The following is a 17,338-nucleotide window of genomic DNA, read 5'->3' on the forward strand; positions in this document are numbered from 1 at the left end:
TCTATTTGCCATGAAGTGATGGGACCGGATGCCATGATCTTCATTTTCTGAATGTTGAGCTTTAAGCCAAGTTTTTCACTCTCCTCTTTCACTTTCATCAAGAGGCTTTTTAGTTCCTCTTCACTTTCTGCCATAAGGGTGGTGTCATCTGCATATCTGAGGTTATTGATATTTCTCCCAACAATCTTGATTCCAGCTTGCGCTTCTTCCAACCAAGCATTTCTCATGATGTACTCTGCATAGAAGTTAAATAAGCAGGGTGACAATATACAGCCTTGACGTACTCCTTTTCCTATTTGGAACCAGTCTGTTGTTCCATGTCCAATTCTAACTGTTGCTTCCTGAACTGCATATAGGTTTCTCAAGAGGCAGGTCAGGTGGTCTGGTATTCCCATCTCTTTCAGAATTTTCCACAGTTGATTGTGATCCACACAGTCAAAGGCTTTGGCATAGTCAATAAAGCAGAAATAGATGTTTTTCTGGAACTCTCTTGCTTTTTCCATGATCCAGCGGATGTTGGCAATTTGATCTCTGGTTCGTCTGCCTTTTCTAAAACCAGCTTGAACATCTGGAAGTTCATGGTGCAAAATGACAGGATACTGAAAGGGGAACTCCCCAGGTCGGTAGGTGCCCAATATGCTACTGGAGATTAGTGGAGAAATAACTCCAGAAAGAATGAAGGGATGGAGCCAAAGCAAAAGCAATACCCAGTTGTGGATGTGACTGGTGATAGAAGCAAGATCCAAATGCTGTAAAGAGCAATATTGCATAGGAACCTGGAATGTCAGGTCCATGAATCAAGGCAAATTGGAAGTGGTCAAACAGGAGATGGCAAGAGTGAACATCGACATTCTAGGAATCAGCAAACTAAAATGGACTTGAATGGGTGAATTTATCTCAGATGACCATTGTATCTACTACTGTGGGCAGGAACCCCTTAGAAGAAATGGAGTAGCCATCATGGTCAACAAAAGAGTCTGAAATGCAGTACTTGGATGCAATCTCAAAAATGACAGAATGATCCGAAATGCAGTACTTGGATGCAATCTCAAAAATGACAGAGTGATCTCTGTTCATCTCCAAGGCAAACCATTCAATATCACGGGAATCCAAGTCTATGCCCCAACCAGTAATGCTGAAGAAGCTGAAGTTGAACGGTTCTATGAAGACCTACAAGACCTTTTAGAACTAACATCCAAAAAAGATGTCAGAATCATTAGGTTCTAGAAAAGGAGAGACTTTTGGATTCACGCCTGTTGGCAGAGGAGGCGCGTTTGGAGCAGCTGGGGCAGGGTTTGTAGGAAAATTCTGAAATATTTTACATTGTTCTGATTGGGCCTTTTGTAAAGTTTCATCATTTAATTCATATTCATGTAATAAGTGTTCTGTCTGTTGTCGAATATTGGGAGGGCTAGGATTGCCTTGAAAAGGTAGAATTACAGCTTTAACGTGAGCCCACAGGGGCCAGAAATCAATTGGAATATTTTTCCCCATCAGGTGGCTCGGTCAACATTCTCTTTGACCCGGTGCCAAATTTCTAAATCAAAACTGCGTTCATCAGGGAACCAGGGATTAACGTTCAACTGTTGTTTGAAGGCAAGCCTCTATTCGCTGGTACAAAACCGAAAAGTCCCTGAACTTTAAATAAATGATGAAATAAAGTAGAAAAGTGATGGGGCTTTCCAGCCATTTGACACATGTCCTTGTACTTACCGACCTCAATAGGCCCTGAGTCACTCCGTCCTAGGTGCCGCATATACCAGGCCCCTGTTCTGGGGCGCCACTTGTTGGGGTCCTTTAATGGACCAGAACCTGGTGGTCTGGAGTAGACGATAAGTGAAAGAAAGAAAGAGGCTTAATATTCCATGGGTTACGCAGAAAACTAATAAAGCCCTGGGACAGAGCTTGTACCGCTCACATAGGTGCAGGGCCCTGTCTCAAGAAATCCTGAGAGGTCTTGGAAGCCCCGGCAGGAAAACGAGCTCGGCAGGCCTCCGCACTCCATGGAATCAGCCAGAGAGAGAGAGAGAGAAAGAAGGACACGGGGCCCCAAGCCTCTGGTGGAACAAGGGTGCTTTATTGAATTCTGAGTATTACAAGGTAGCTTCTTCAGATAAAGATCAAAAGACCAGACTTTACAAGTTAGCCAGGAAACAAGGAGCAATAGAGCCCATAAGGCCAAAAGGCAGTCCATAGCAAAAGAGGGTCATAAGTAATCCCTTTCACCATATGGAAAAGCTAATGAAGGAAATGCTATGCGAGAATCCCATCTCTCTGTTCTCAGTCCTGGGAGTGGCTTGCCACTCCGCTAGCTCGTATCAGGAACTGATAAGGAACAGAGGGCTCAAGAGATACAACAGCACACAGGAATCCTACTGTTAAACATTCCCTGAACGCATAGCACAGGGAACTCTGCTCAGTGCTCTGTGGTGGCCTACATGGGGACGTGCACGCTCAGTTGCTTCACTCAGTTGTCTGATTCTCCGTGACCCTATGGATTGTAGCCTGCGAGGCTCTTCTGTCCATGGGATTCTTCAGGCAAGAATACTGGAGTGGGTTGCCATTCCCTTCTCCAGGGGACCTTCTCAACCCACGGATAGAACCTGTATCTCTTATGTCTCCTGCATTGGCAGGGGAGTTCTTTATCACTCGTGTCACCTGGGAAGTGCAACCTAAATGGGAAGGAAACCCCAAAATGAGGGTATATGTGTATACATACTGCTGGTTCACTGCTGTACAGTGGAAACTAACAATATTATAGAGCAACTGTACTCCAATAACAGAAATTTTTAAAAATAATATTTATGTCCCCACAAAACTCTGAACATGAATGCTTATAACAGCTTTACTTATGATTATCTAAACTTGGAAGCAACTAAGATGTTTTTCAAAAGGGGAACGAATAAATTGTGGTACATCCATACAATGGAATATTATTCAGAGATTAAAAGCTACCAAGCGTGGGTGGCTGCGAGAGCCGGCGCACTAAGCGCGGGTGGCTGCGAGAGCCGGCGCGCTAAGCACGGGTGGCTGCGAGAGCCGGCGCGCTAAGCTCGGCCGAGAGGAGCAACCCCACGTCCAAGGTCAGGAGCAGCGGCCTAGAGTGACAGGCTGCGACGGCGCAGGAACGGCCGAGAGGAGTTACCCTGTGTCCGAGGTCATGGGCAGCGGCCGAGAAGAACTACCCCGTGTCCAAGGTCAGTGGCAGCTGGGAGGAGCAACCCCGCATCCGAGGTCAGTGGCTGCCGAGAGGAGACACCCTGCGTCCGAGGTCAGGGCGGCCGGGAGGAGACACCTCACGCCCAAGGCCAGGGGCGGTGACCCTGAGGAGCCACCCCGAGCCCGAGGCCAGGAGCGGCAGCTGGAAGGAGCCACCCACGCCTGAGGCCAGGGCTGCCGGCTGGGAGGAGCAACCCGAGGAGCTATCCCACATTGAAGGTCAGGAACGGCGGCAGTAAGGAGATACCCCTCATTCAAGGTAAGGAGCAGCGGCTGTGAAGAGATACCCCCACGTCCAAGGTAAGACAATCCCAAGTAAGATGGTAGGTGTTGCAAGAGGGCATCAGAGGGCAGACACACTGAAACCATACTCACAGAAAACTAGTCAATCTAATCACACTAGGACGACAGCCTTGTCTAATCAATGAAACCATGCCATGCCTGCGGGGGCAACCCAAGACGGGCGGGTCATGGTGGAGAGGTCTGACAGAAAGTGGTCCACTGGAGAAGGGAATGGCAAGCCACTTCAGTATTCTTGCCTTGAGAACCCCATGAACAGCATGAAAAGGCAATATGATAGGATACCAAAAGAGGAACTCCCCAGGTCATCAGGTGCCCAATATGCTACTGGAGATCAGAGGAGAAATAACTCCAGAGAGAATGAAGGGATGGAGCCAAAGCAAAAACAATACCCAGTTGTGGATGTGACTGGTGATAGAAGCAAGATCCAAATGCTGTAAAGAGCAATATTGCATAGGAAAACTGGAATGTCAGGTCCATGAATCAAGGCAAATTGGAAGTGGTCAAACAAGAGATGGCAAGGGTGAACGTCGACATTCTAGGAATCAGCGAACTAAAATGGACTGGAATGGGTGAATTTAACTCAGATGACCATCATATCTACTACTGCAGGCAGGAATCCCTCAGAAGAAATGGAGTCGCAATCGTTGTCAACAAAAGAGTCCGAAATGCAGTACTTGGATACAATCTCAAAAATGACAGAGTGATCTCTGTTTGTCTCCAAGGTAAACCATTCAATATCACAGTTATCCAAGTCTATGCCCCAACCAGTAATGCTGAAGAAGCTGAAGTTGAATGGTTTTATGAAGACCTACAAGACCTTTTAGAACTAACACCCAGAAAAGATGTCCTTTTCATTATAGGGGACTGGAATGCAAAAGTAGGAAGTCAAGAAACACCTGGAGTAACAAGCAAATTTGGCCTTGGAATGTGGAATGAAGCAGGGCAAAGACTAATAGAGTTTTGCCAAGAAAATGCACTGGTCATAGCAAACACCCTCTTCCAACAACACAAGAGAAGACTCTACACATGGACATCACCAGATGGTCAACACCGAAATCAGATTGATTATATTCTATGCAGCCAAAGATGGAGAAGCTCTATACAGTCAACAAAAACAAGACCAGGAGCTGACTGTGGCTCAGATCATGAACTCCTTATTACCAAATTCAGACTTAAATTGAAGAAAGTAGGGAAAACCGCTAGACCATTCAGGTATGACCTAAATCAAATCCCTTATGATTATACAGTGGAAGTGAGAAATAGATTTAAGGGCCTAGATCAGATAAATAGAGTGCCTGATGAACTATGGAATGAAGTTCATGACATTGTACAGGAGACAGGGATCAAGACCATCCCCATGGAAAAGAAATGAAAAAAAGCAAAATGACTGTCTGAGGAGGCCTTACAAATAGCTGTGAAGAGAAGAGAGGCGAAAAGCAAAGGAGAAAAGGGAAGGTATAGGCATCTGAATGCAGAGTTCCAGAGAATAGCAAGAGATAAGAAAGCCTTCTTCAGCGATCAATGCAAAGAAATAGAGGAAAACAACAGAATGGGAAAGACTAGAGATCTCTTCAAGAAAATTAGAGATACCAAGGGAACATTTCATGCAAAGATGAGCTCGATAAAGGGCAGAAATGGTATGGGCCTAACAGAAGCAGAAGATATTAAGAAGAGGTGGCAAGAATACACAGAAGAACTGTACAAAAAAGATCTTCACGACCCAGATAGTCATGATGATGTGATCACTCATCTAGAGCCAGACATCTTGGAAAGTGAAGTCAAGTGGGCCTTAGAAAGCATCACTACAAACAAAGCTAGTGGAGGTGATGGAATTCCAGTTGAGCTGTTTCAAATCCTGAAAGATGATGCTGTGAAAGTGCTGTACTCAATATGCCAGCAAATTTGGAAAACTCAGCAGTGGCCACAGGACTGGAAAAGGTCAGTTTTCATTCCAATCCCAAAGAAAGGCAATGCCAAAGAATGTTCAAACTACTGCACAATTGCACTCATCTCACACACTAGTAAAGTAATGCTCAAAATTCTCCAAGCCAGGCTTCAGCAATACGTGAACCGTGAACTCCCTGATGTTCAAGCTGGTTTTAGAAAAGGCAGAGGAACCAGAGATCAAATTGCCAACATCCTCTGGATCATGGAAAAAACAAGAGAGTTCCAGAAAAACATCTATTTCTGCTTTATTGACTACGCCAAAGCCTTTGACTGTGTGGATCACAATCAACTGTGGAAAATTCTGAAAGAGATGGGAATACCAGACCACCTGACCTGCCTCTTGAGAAACCTGTATGCAGGTCAAGAAGCAACAGTTAGAACTGGACATGGAACAGCAGACTGGTTCCAAATAGGAAAAGGAGTACGTCAAGGCTGTCTATTGTCACCCTGCTTATTTAACTTATATGTAGAGTACATCAGGAGAAATGCTGGACTGGAAGAAACACAAGCTGGAATCAAGATTGCCAGGAAAAATATCAATAACCTGAGATATGCAGATGACACCACCCTTATGGCAGAAAGTGAAGAGGAAATAAAAAGCCTCTTGATGAAAGTGAAAGAGGAGAGCGAAAAAGTTGGTTAAGCTCAACATTCAGAAAACGAAGATCATGGCATCTGGTCCCTTCATGGGAAATAGATGGGGAAACATGGAAACAATGTCAGATTTTATTTTGGGGGGCTCCAGAATCACTGCAGATGGTACTGCAGCCATGAAATTAAAAGACGCTTAATCCTTGGAAGGAAAGTTATGACCAACCTAGATAGCATATTCAAGAGCAGAGACATTACTTTGCCGACTAAGGTCCATCTACTCAAGGCTATGGTTTTTCCTGGGTCATGTATGGATGTGAGAATTGGAATATGAAGAAGGCTGAGCGCCGAAGAATTGATGCTTTTGAACTGTGGTGTTGGAGAAGACTCTTGAGAGTCCCTTGGACTGCAAGGAGATCCAACCAGTCCATTCTGAAGGAGATCAACCCTGGGATTTCTTTGGAAGGAATGATGCTAAAGCTGAAATTCCAGTACTTTGGCCACCTCATGGGAAGAGTTGACTCACTGGAGAAAACTCTGATGCTGGGAGGGATTGGGGGCAGGAGGAGAAGGGGACGACAGAGGATGAGATGGCTGGATGGCATCACAGACTTGATGGACGTGAGTCTGAGTGAACTCCGGGAGATGGTGTTGAACAGGGAGGCCTGGCGTGCTGCGATCCATGGGGTCGCAAAGAGTCGGACACGACTGAGAGACTGAACTGAACTGAAACCATAAGAAGCCATGGAGGAAACTTAAATGCATATTGCTAAGTGAAGCCAACCTGAAAAGTTCCAACTAGATGATATTTTGAAGAAGGCAAACTATGGAGACAGTAAAAAGATCAGTGGTTGCCAAGGTTTGGGATTCAGGGGAGTCTTGAGTAGGCAGAGCACAGAACATAGAATCGGGTCTGTTCTGAATGACACTGTAATAATGGATACTTGTCATTATACTTGTTCAAGCCCATGGAATGTACATCAAGTGAACCCTAGTGTAAACTATGGACTTTAGTTAATAGTAAAGTATTATTATTTTATTATTTGAATAATAATTTCAATGTTAAATGTAAATGCTATTAAGGCCTTCCATGATGGCTCAGATGGTAAAGAATCTTCCTGTAATACAGGAGACCTAGGTTTGATCCCTGGATCAGGAAGATCCCCTGGAGAAGGGAATGGCAACCCACCCCAGTCTTCTTGCCTGGAGAATCCCATGGACAGAGGAGCAGGGTTGCAAAGTCAGACACGACTGAGTGACTTTAACTTTCAAATGCTGTCTAGATTTTGCTTTATGTAAGTCATTGTGTATTATTAATATCATAACTGTAACAACTGCCCCTCACTAATGCAAGATGTTAATAACATGGGGAGACTACGTGGAGAGGGAGAGCCTGCTGCTGCTGCTGCTAAGTCGCGTCAGTCGTGTCCGACCCTGTGCGACCCCAGAGACGGCAGCCCACCAGGCTCCCCCGTCCCTGGGATTCTCCAGGCAAGAACTCTGGGGTGGGTTGCCATTTCCTTCTCCAATGCATGAAAGTGAAAAGTGAAAGTGAAGTCACTCAGTCGTGTCCGAGTCTTAGCGACCCCTGGACTGTAGCCTACCAGGCTCCTCCATCCATGGGATTTCCCAGGCAAGAGTACTGGAGTGGGGTGCCATTGCCTTTTCCGAGGGAAAGGGACACTGGGACTCAATTTTCTGCTCCATTTCTTGATAAGCCTAAAACTAAGACGTCAAGCCAGTTAGTTAAAGAAAATAGCTATGTGGAAAGAGGGCAATAAGCTCTTTCAACAGACTGTTCATCTGGACGTCTGCTGGGGCGGAGCCTGCAGAAGGTGAGAGAGGTGCTGGCACCTGAATATCCAATGCTCTGGTTTTCCCAGGGCTGGGCTCCACTGCCCTGCTGTGCAAGGTGCCAGGGGAAACAGGTGACTCAGGTACTGCTTCATGGAGCCATCCTGCTGGAGGGATTTCTCAAAGGCAGGCGCCTACCTCCAGCCAGGGGCCACCTTCCCTGGAGCTGGACACATATGCCCACCCCCTGCCCCACAGTTCACACAGGCTCTCCATGCCAGGCCCTGGGGAGGGAGGGCTAAGGGCTGGCAGGGTGGATCTTGCCCCACAGGGCCAGGGCTGGTCAAGTTATAAATAGGTGCGCTTCCTCAAGATGCTTCAGGTCTACCTGTCTGAAAATTGTCACAAGGCTCTGACTGCTCAGACGGTAGAGTCCATCTGCAATGCTGGAGATCCATATTCAACCCCTGGATCAGGAAGATCCCCTGGAGGAAGAAATGGGTACCCACTCCAGTATCCTTGCCTGGAGAATTCCATGGACAGAGGAGCCTGGCAGGCTACATTCCATGGGATTACAAAGAGTCAGCCACAGCTGGACAGGTAACACACACACAGAAACACACAGACATAGACACCTGTCTTTTAAAGTGTAGTCTATCTACTAATACATTTATTTATGTATTGACCACACCTTGCAGCATGCAGAATCTTGGTTCCCTGATCAGGGATGGAACTCACACACCCTCTGCAGTGAAAGCATGGAGTCTAAACCACTGAACTACTAGGGAAGTCCCTGATTATTTGAGAAGACAATTCCATGTGCTGGAACGCTGTCTATATAAATACAAACCTGCACTGTCCATACCTCTGATGATGCCCCATAGACATGGTGTCCCACTAACTACCTAACAGCTCCTGGTGGCTGACCCCCTCTGACCCCAGGGAAGTGTCCTCCTCCACACTCAGTCACCCCTGCTTGGGGGACAGGAGACATCACAGATGACATCCAGAATCCCTGTATGCAGCTTCATCAGCAGCCCTTTGTTTCCTGGGTTAATAGCACACAAATGGACTATTGTTCCACATTTCTGGTATTTCCATCAGTGAACTGGACTCGGTTCTACTTGAATAGGAAGGTTTTCTGTCTCTCTTGGGCTCCTGGAGAAGAGAAGCCTTGGGGCACTGTCCTAAACTTCAGGAACAGACTCCCCTTCCATCACCCTTGCAGCACTGAGTGCAATGTGGGCCCTGAGAATGTCCAATGCCCATAGTTTATAGGCTTTTTTCCCCCATTATAAGTAACAATTTAATTCAGGGCAAGAGATGTATAAATAATAGTCTCTACTAATAAATGCCAAGAATGGTGGGGGTGGGGGAGCATTTTCTCTCTTGAATCAGTGAAAAAGAACATACTATTACTTTCATTTTTCTTAGAAAATATGCCTTATCAGTACAGTTCAGACGCTCAGTTGTGTCCAACTGTTTGTGACCCCATGGAGTGCAGCATGCCAGGCCTCCCTGTCCATCACCAACTCACAGTTTACCCAAATTAATGTCCACTGAGTCGGTGATGCCATCCAACTATCTCATCCTCTGTCATTCCCTTCTCTTCCCACCTTCAATCTTTCCCAGCATCAGGATCTTTGCAAATGAGTCTGCTCTTCGCATCAGGTGGCCAAAGTATTGGAGTTTCAGCTTCAACATCAGTCCTTCCAATGAACACTCAGGACTGATCTCCCTTGGGATGGACTGGTTGGATCTCCTTGCAGTCCAAGGGACTCTCAAGAGTCCTCTCCAACACCACAGCTCAAAAGCATCAGTTCTTCAGTGCACAGCTTTCTTTATAGTCCAACTCTCACATCCATACATGACTAACTGGAAAAATTATAACCTTGACTAGTTAGACCTTTGTTGGCAAAGTAATGTCTCTGCTTTTTAATATGCTGTCTAGGTTGATCATAACTTTCCTTCCAGGAGTAAGCGTCTTTTAATTTCATGGCTGTGGTCACCATCTACAGTGATTTTTGGAGCCCCCCAAAATAACATCTGACACTGTTTCTACTGTTTCCCCATCTATTTCCCATGAAGTGATGGGACCAGATGCCATCATCTTCGTTTTCTGAATGTTGAGCTTTAAGCCAACTTTTTCACTCTCCTCTTTCACTTTCATCAAGAGGCTCTTTAGTTCTTCTTCACTTTCTGCCATAAGGGTGGTGTCATCTGCATATCTGAGGATATTGATGTTTCTTCTGACGATCTTGATTCCAGCTTGTGCTTCATCCAGCCCAGCATTTCTCTTGATGTACCCTGCATATAAGTTAAATAAGCAGGGTGACAATATACAGCCTTGACGTACTCCTTTACCTGTTTGGAACCAGTCTGTTGTTCCATGTCCAGTTCTAACTGTTGCTTCTTGACCTGCACACAGGTTTCTCAAGAGGCAGGTCAGGTGGTCTGGTATTCCCATCTCTTTCAGAATTTTCCACAGTTTACTGTGATCCACATAGTCAAAGGCTTTGGCATAGTCAATAAAGCAGAAATAGATGTTTTTCTGGAACTCTCTTGTTTTTTTCCATGATCCAGTGGATGTTGGCAATTTGATCTCTGGTTCCTCTGCCTTTTCTAAAACCAGCTTGAACATCTTGGTTCATGTATTGCTGAAGCCTGACTTGGAGAATTTTGAGCATTACTTTACTGGCATGTGAGATGAGTGCAATTGTACAGTAGTTTGAGCATTTTGGGCATTGCCTTTCTTTGGGATTGGAATGAAAACTGACCTTTTCCAGTCCTGTGGCCACTGCTGAGTTTTCCAAATTTGCTGGCATATTGAGTGCAGCACTATCACAGCATCATCTTTCAGGATTTAAAATAGATCAACTGGAATTCCATCACCTCCACTAGGTTTGTTCGTAGTGATGCTCATTAAGGCCCACTGGACTTCATATTGCATGATGTATGGCTCTAGGTGAGTGATCACACCATCGTGATTATCTGGGTCGTGAAGATCTTTTTTGTACAATTCTTCTGTGTATTCTTGCCACCTCTTCTGAATATCTTCTGCTGCATACCATTTCTGCCCTTTATTGAGCCCATCTTTGCATGAAATGTTCCCTTGGTATCTGTAATTTTCTTGAAGAGATCTCTAGTGTTTCCCTTTCTATTGTTGTCTTCTATTTGTTTCCATTGATCGCTGAGGAAGGCTTTCTTATCTCTCCTTGCTATTCTTTGGAACTCTGCATTCAAATGAGTATATCTTTCCTTTTCTCCTTTGCTTTTCATTTCTCTTTTCACAGCTATTTGTAAGGCCTCCTCAGCCAGCCATTTTGCTTTTTTGCATTTCTTTTTCTTGGGGATAGTCTTGATCCCTGTCTCCTTTACAACATCATGAACCTTCATCCATAGTTCATCGGGCACTCTGTCTATCAGATCTAGTTCCTGAAATCTATTTCTCACTTCCACTGTATAGTCATAAGGGATTTGCATTAGGTCATACCTTAATGGCCTAGTGGTTTTCCCTACTTTCTTCACTTAAAGTCTGAATTTGGCAATAAGGCGTTCATGATCTGAGCCACAGTCAGCTCCCGGTCTTGTTTTTGCTGACTATATAGAGATTCTCCATCTTTGGCTGCAGTGGATATAATCAATCTGATTTCAGTGTTGACCATGTGGTGAATATCTCCCAATGTTTCTCTTTTAAACTATTGATTGAAAAAAAAAAAGCACAACCTGAGAGTTATGCTTTATTCAGTAGACAAAACTGAGGACTCAAGCCCGGGACACAGCATCTCAGATCATGCTGAAAGACTGTCCTGAAAATGCAAGGTGGAAAGCCAGCATATATAGGAACTTTTGCGACAAAGACCAAGGAGTGGGGACATCCAGTGATTGCTGTTAATTAAAGAAAAGCAGGTGTCTCAAGGAATTTAGTGTTTGTCTACCTATGGGAAGATGCAGGAGTCTGGGCTCGCTGGAACCATTCCGTCCATGAGCACCTGAGCTGCCTGGGGCCAGTGTCCTGTTCCCTCACCCTGCGTCTCCTTGGGCGCACTGTCAGGGTGGCCGCAGTGATTGATGTCCACAACATCCTGTGTTTACTGATATGTTAGTGAAAGTCACTCAGTCATGTCCAGTTCTTTCTGACCTCATGGGCTGTAGCCCACCAGGCTCCTCTGTCCATGGAATTCTCCAGGCAAGAACACTGGAGTGGGTTGCCATGCCCTCCTCCAAGGCATCTTCCTGACCCAGGGATCAAACCCAGGTCTCCTGAATTGCAGGCAGATTCTTTACCATCTGAGCCACCAGGAATGGCATATTTAGTTCACATGGTAGAGAAATCCCATCTTCCCCGGCCGCAAGGATGACTAAACGTCCCCTTTTAGCTTAGCCTTCCTCCCATCTCAACATCTTCTTGAGAAGTATTCATTCAGCCCTTCTGAGTGCCAGGCAGGTGCTGCAGGGATGAATACAGGACAGTTCCCAACCTTGAGACATTCAATACCTGTTGAGTCAATAAAACAATGTTGAACACAAGGTGGTGCAAATTGTGTTCAAGACACGTGTAAGTGGAGGGGACCATGCTTGATTCTGCAAAAGACGTCAGGTGACTTTTCAGATTGGTCTTCAGCAGAAATAGTTCTCATTCTTATCATCCAGTTACTTCTCTTCTTGTGCACCCAGGAGGGTAACATTTACCAGCTACATGTATGCGAGGGGGACCCTGAAACTCGCTCCAGCTTGTGGAAGGTAGGCAGCTCTGATGACATTTCCAGGCTGGTCTGTAAGATATTTTGTACACTGGGTTCATTCTCCTCTCCTCCCGTGCCAAATCTGGAGCCACATGTTGGAATTGGTAGCACCTCAAGATGCAAGGAGCCTGGAATGGTGAGTCACTGCCTAAGAGAGGTGCCCTGATGGGAACACCTGCATCAGGTATCAAGTGCCTGAGAAATTTTAACTTGTCGAGCAGTTGGGCAATAGAGGCTGTTGAAACAGCATGCTGGGTGGCTGGCCATCTACATGGCAAAACATTTGACAAATGGGTCACCCACAGAAACTTGGGGAGCAGACTCCATCGTGGTTGGCTCTACAGCCATCACTGGAAAATGAAAAGTTAGAAATGTGCTTTCACTGGAATTGGCTCTGTTTGTGAAGGTGATCCAAGAAAGAGATGAGCTCAGGAAGTAGTTGGCTGTTTTGTAAGCAGAAACTGAAAGGTAATAGAGAGTTTCTCTGGTGGCTCAGGGGTAAAAAATCCACCTGTCAATGTGGGAGACACAGTTCGATCCCTGAGTCAAGAAGATCCCCTGGAGGAGGAAATGGCAACCTGCCCTTGTATTCTTGCCTGGAGAATCCCATGGACAGAGGAGCCTGGTGGGCTAAAGGCCATGGGGTTGCAAAGAGTCAAACACAACTTAGCAACTAAACAACAACACTAGAGAGTCTAGAAATTCAAGAACTGAAGAGGTAACTCTTTCTGGTCCCCAAACAATAAAATATGGGAGGAACATATAGTTTGAGCTGATCAAGTTCTGGTACACTTTCTGAATGAAATAACATGACCCAAGGCCAGGGTGTGAGTAAGTGTATAACCTGCCCCTCCAACCCAATGTCCTCTAAGAGGCTGCTGCATGAGAGAAAGCCACAACAGGGAGGAGTCCGGGAAACAGAGGAGATTCAAGAACAGTGTTTCGGAAAGATCTTATGGTGCAGTTACAGGTACATGGAATTGACTGACACAGGTACAGCAGCATCACTAAATTCCTGAGATGATTGGTCTGCCAGGAATACTGTGTGTGTATGCGTGCTAAGTCGCTACAGTCGTGTCCCTGTGGACCCTGTGGACCCTGTGGACCGCAGCCCACCAGGCTCCTCTGTCCATGGGGTTCTCCAGGCAAGAATACTAGAGCGGGTTGCCATATACTCCTCCAAGGGATCTTTCTGACCCAGGGATTGAACCTGTGTCTCTTAAGCCTCCTATATTGGCAGGTGTGTTTCTAACCTCACCCAGCACCACCTGGGAAGCCCAGAAATACCATGAGTCTGGAACAAAGAATCTTTTGATTACTGGGGGACTTAGAAAACTTTGAGCCCCCAATCTTTCCTAAACAGGAAGTCAGTTCCTGAAGATGTACTGTCCGAAGGAGAACACACCTGAAATCCACTCATGTGGCCAAAGAAGTAGGAGGAAAGAGGAACCCCCAGAGAGTGGGTGATGTCTGAGGCTGTAACCAGGGAGTCCTGGAGACCAAAAGCCAGTTGTGGCCAGAGCTTCCCGGAGTCCAGAGCGCAGGGAGGCATCACTGCCATGCCTGTCCTGCAGAGCTGAAACAACAGCTTTGAGTCAGCAATGGCTATGACCCTTCCTTTCTTCTTTTCACAAATGGGAGGGTTTCATGCAATTCTGTTCTGATTCGGCACTATAGATTCAAATCAGGGAAGTGGGTGCAAAATAATCCTCAGATCACAGGGGCCACACCTAAAGGAGTGTTCCCTGCTTTTCAGGGAGTGGCTGGAACCATTCCGAGATGCTGAGCTCTGAACTGGATGCTGAAACTGGGTGGGTATCTGAGTTCTTGGGAAGGAGAGCAAGTTGTATTACCTTGAACTTAAAATAAAGCAATTCAGTGACCAGAAGGGTGGCCAGCAGCAGAAATGATGCTAAAACTGTATTACATGGCTTTACTTTCCTCCTGGAATCCAGGAGGCATTTCCTTATTCTTTTTGCAAATGGGTGTGATCTTACAATTAGTTTCAACTGACAATAATATGAATCAGAATGTTGTGAGCATGAAGCAGCTTGTGCTGTTAAATGAATCACAACCAAAACATTCTACCACTTGTACTTTTTCTTCCCTTTCATGGTGCTCTTAGAGGCCAATTTTTTGAGGATGGCAGTTCCCCACCAACGGGAGGAGAACTTCCCAGAAGAGCCAACTAACCAGGGACAGCCACATGAGGACTTGAGAGAGTGAGAACTGACTGGTTATTGTGTTAAGTCACTAAGACTTAGGTGTTGTTGTAGCTTCTAGAATTACTTGCCTGAGTAATATTGTCTTGAATAATGATTAGGAGTTCACATGGTAAATAAAGAGGAAGGAAAAAAAAAGTATTTCCAGTGCAGTGAGGACCCAGGTGCTGGAGCATGTTCATCAGAGGAGGTCCAGATGGATGCACAACTCAGTCATATAGGAAAGACAATGGAATGATAGCAAAATCAAAAGATAGAGTCTATATGGGCAAAAGGGAAGTTTAAGGTATTATTCTGCAAGCGTCGTGGAAACAGAAATTTTAAGTCAGAAATAATGTGATGTAATATCACCTTTTAAAATACACCACAGGACACAAATTGAGAGCCTCTCTGAAATGCCTAACATACTCTTCAAATATGTCAAGGTTATGAAGGGCAAGAACGACTGAGGAGCTGTTTTAGAGAGGCGGGGACCAAGGAGGCAACACAATGAAACAAGATGTGGGACCTGGACTTCCATCCTGGAGCAGTTTTTAAAAATCCATAGGTTAGTTAAGGGTGCTCAACCAGTGTTTATCTCCTGGTTTGATAATTGCACAAAGGATATATGGGAATGCTCTACTATTTTGCAATTATCTTATAATCATCTAAATTTATTGCAAAATAGAAGAATTAGGAAATACATCTCAGGACCTGATATCAGGTTGAACATCTAAATGGGTATTAGTGAGTTCTGTCACAAATGTCCCTGACAAGAGTGAGAGGTAAGTAGAATCCTAACCATAAAACTGTCATCAGGTTATTAAGTCAAGACCTCAGATCTTAGATGAGATGGCCATGAACATGCATGGCGCATGAGGCCAGACTGAAATGGAATCTCAGAGATTGGGCTAGTGCTTCTTTAATCCTTACTGCGTCCAGCCAGGATTTATCCTTGAAGCTGAGACATGGGCAAACATGGAGAGGCTAGGTAAATAGCCAAGAAAACAGTTGAGAAGTGGACAAGATTCAGTATTCTGAGCATTTAGGATCTGATCTTGTTAAGCTGGATGACAGATGCACAAGCTTGACTACATCGATTTGATACATCTAGTACCTTCAGTAAAAGCTTCAGTCTTTGCAGAAGGTACCAGACTATGGATCACTATAAACTTAATTATGCAGTGACTCCAATAGCAGCTGTTCTCTCATACATGGTACCTTTACTGGAAAATATCAACACAGCTCCTGGCATTCGGTATGTAGCTATGATCCAGCAGATGCTTTCATTTCTTATTTTCCAACTTGCAAGAACCAGGAGAAGTTTGCTTTAACTTGGCAGGGCCAACAATGTACCTTTGCAATCTTGCCTCAGAGTTGTATTCACTACTCTTCTCTGCCGTAATCTAGTCTGTGGAATGGATATGTGGATAGCTTGCAGGATGTCACATTGACCCTGTACATTTCTGGAATTACACAGATTACATCTGATCAAGAAGTAATAAGTACCTTCAGTGATATCTTAGTCTGCCATAACAAAACACCACACCTGGGCAGTTTAAACAACAGAAATTTATTGTCTCACTTCCGCAAGATTCAAGTCGAAGATCAAGGGGCCAGCAGGGTTAGTTTCTGGTGAGATCTCTTTTTATGGTTTGTGGATAGCTGCCTTTGCCCTGTATCCTCACTTTGTGCACAAGGAGAGTGTGAGCACTAATATCTCTTCCTTTTATAAGGACACCAGTTATATATAATTAGAACCCCATCTATATGACCTCATTTAACCTCAGTAACCTGAGAAATCTGTATGCAGGGCAGGAAGCAACAGTTAGAACTGGACATGGAACAACAGACTGGTTCCAAATAGGAAAAGGAGTACGTCAAGGCTGTATATTGTCACCCTGCTTATTTAACTTATATGTAGAGTACATCATGAGAAACGCTGGACTGGAAGAAACACAAGCTGGAATCAAGATTGCCGGGAGAAATATCAATAACCTCAGATATGCAGATGACATCACCCTTATGGCAGAAAGTGAAGAGGAACTAAAAAGCCTCTTGTTAAAAGTGAAAGAGGAGAGTGAAAAAGTTGGCTTAAAGCTCAACATTCAGAAAACGAAGATCATGGCATCCAGTCCCATCACTTCATGGGAAATAGACGGGGAAACAGTGGAAACAGTGTCAGACTTTATTTTTTTGGCCTCCAAAATGACTGCAGATGGTGATTGCAAACCAAAGCTGAAAAAGACACATGTGCCCTGTGTATAGCTCATTGCAGCAGTATATACAATAGCTAGGACATGGAAGCAACCTAGCTATCCATCACAGATGAGTCGATGAAGAAGCTGTGGTACACAGACACAATGGAACATTACTCAGCCATAAAAAGGAACATATATGAGTCAGTTCTAATGAGGTGGATAAACCGAGAGTCTGTGATACAGAGTGAAGTAAGTCAGAAAGAGAAACACAAATATTGTATATTAATGCACGTATATGGGATCTATGAAGACAGTACTGGTGAACCTATTTGCAGGG

This window comes from Oryx dammah, unplaced genomic scaffold (assembly GCF_014754425.2).
Source record: "Oryx dammah isolate SB20612 unplaced genomic scaffold, SCBI_Odam_1.1 HiC_scaffold_20, whole genome shotgun sequence".
Taxonomy (NCBI): Eukaryota; Metazoa; Chordata; class Mammalia; order Artiodactyla; family Bovidae; genus Oryx; species Oryx dammah.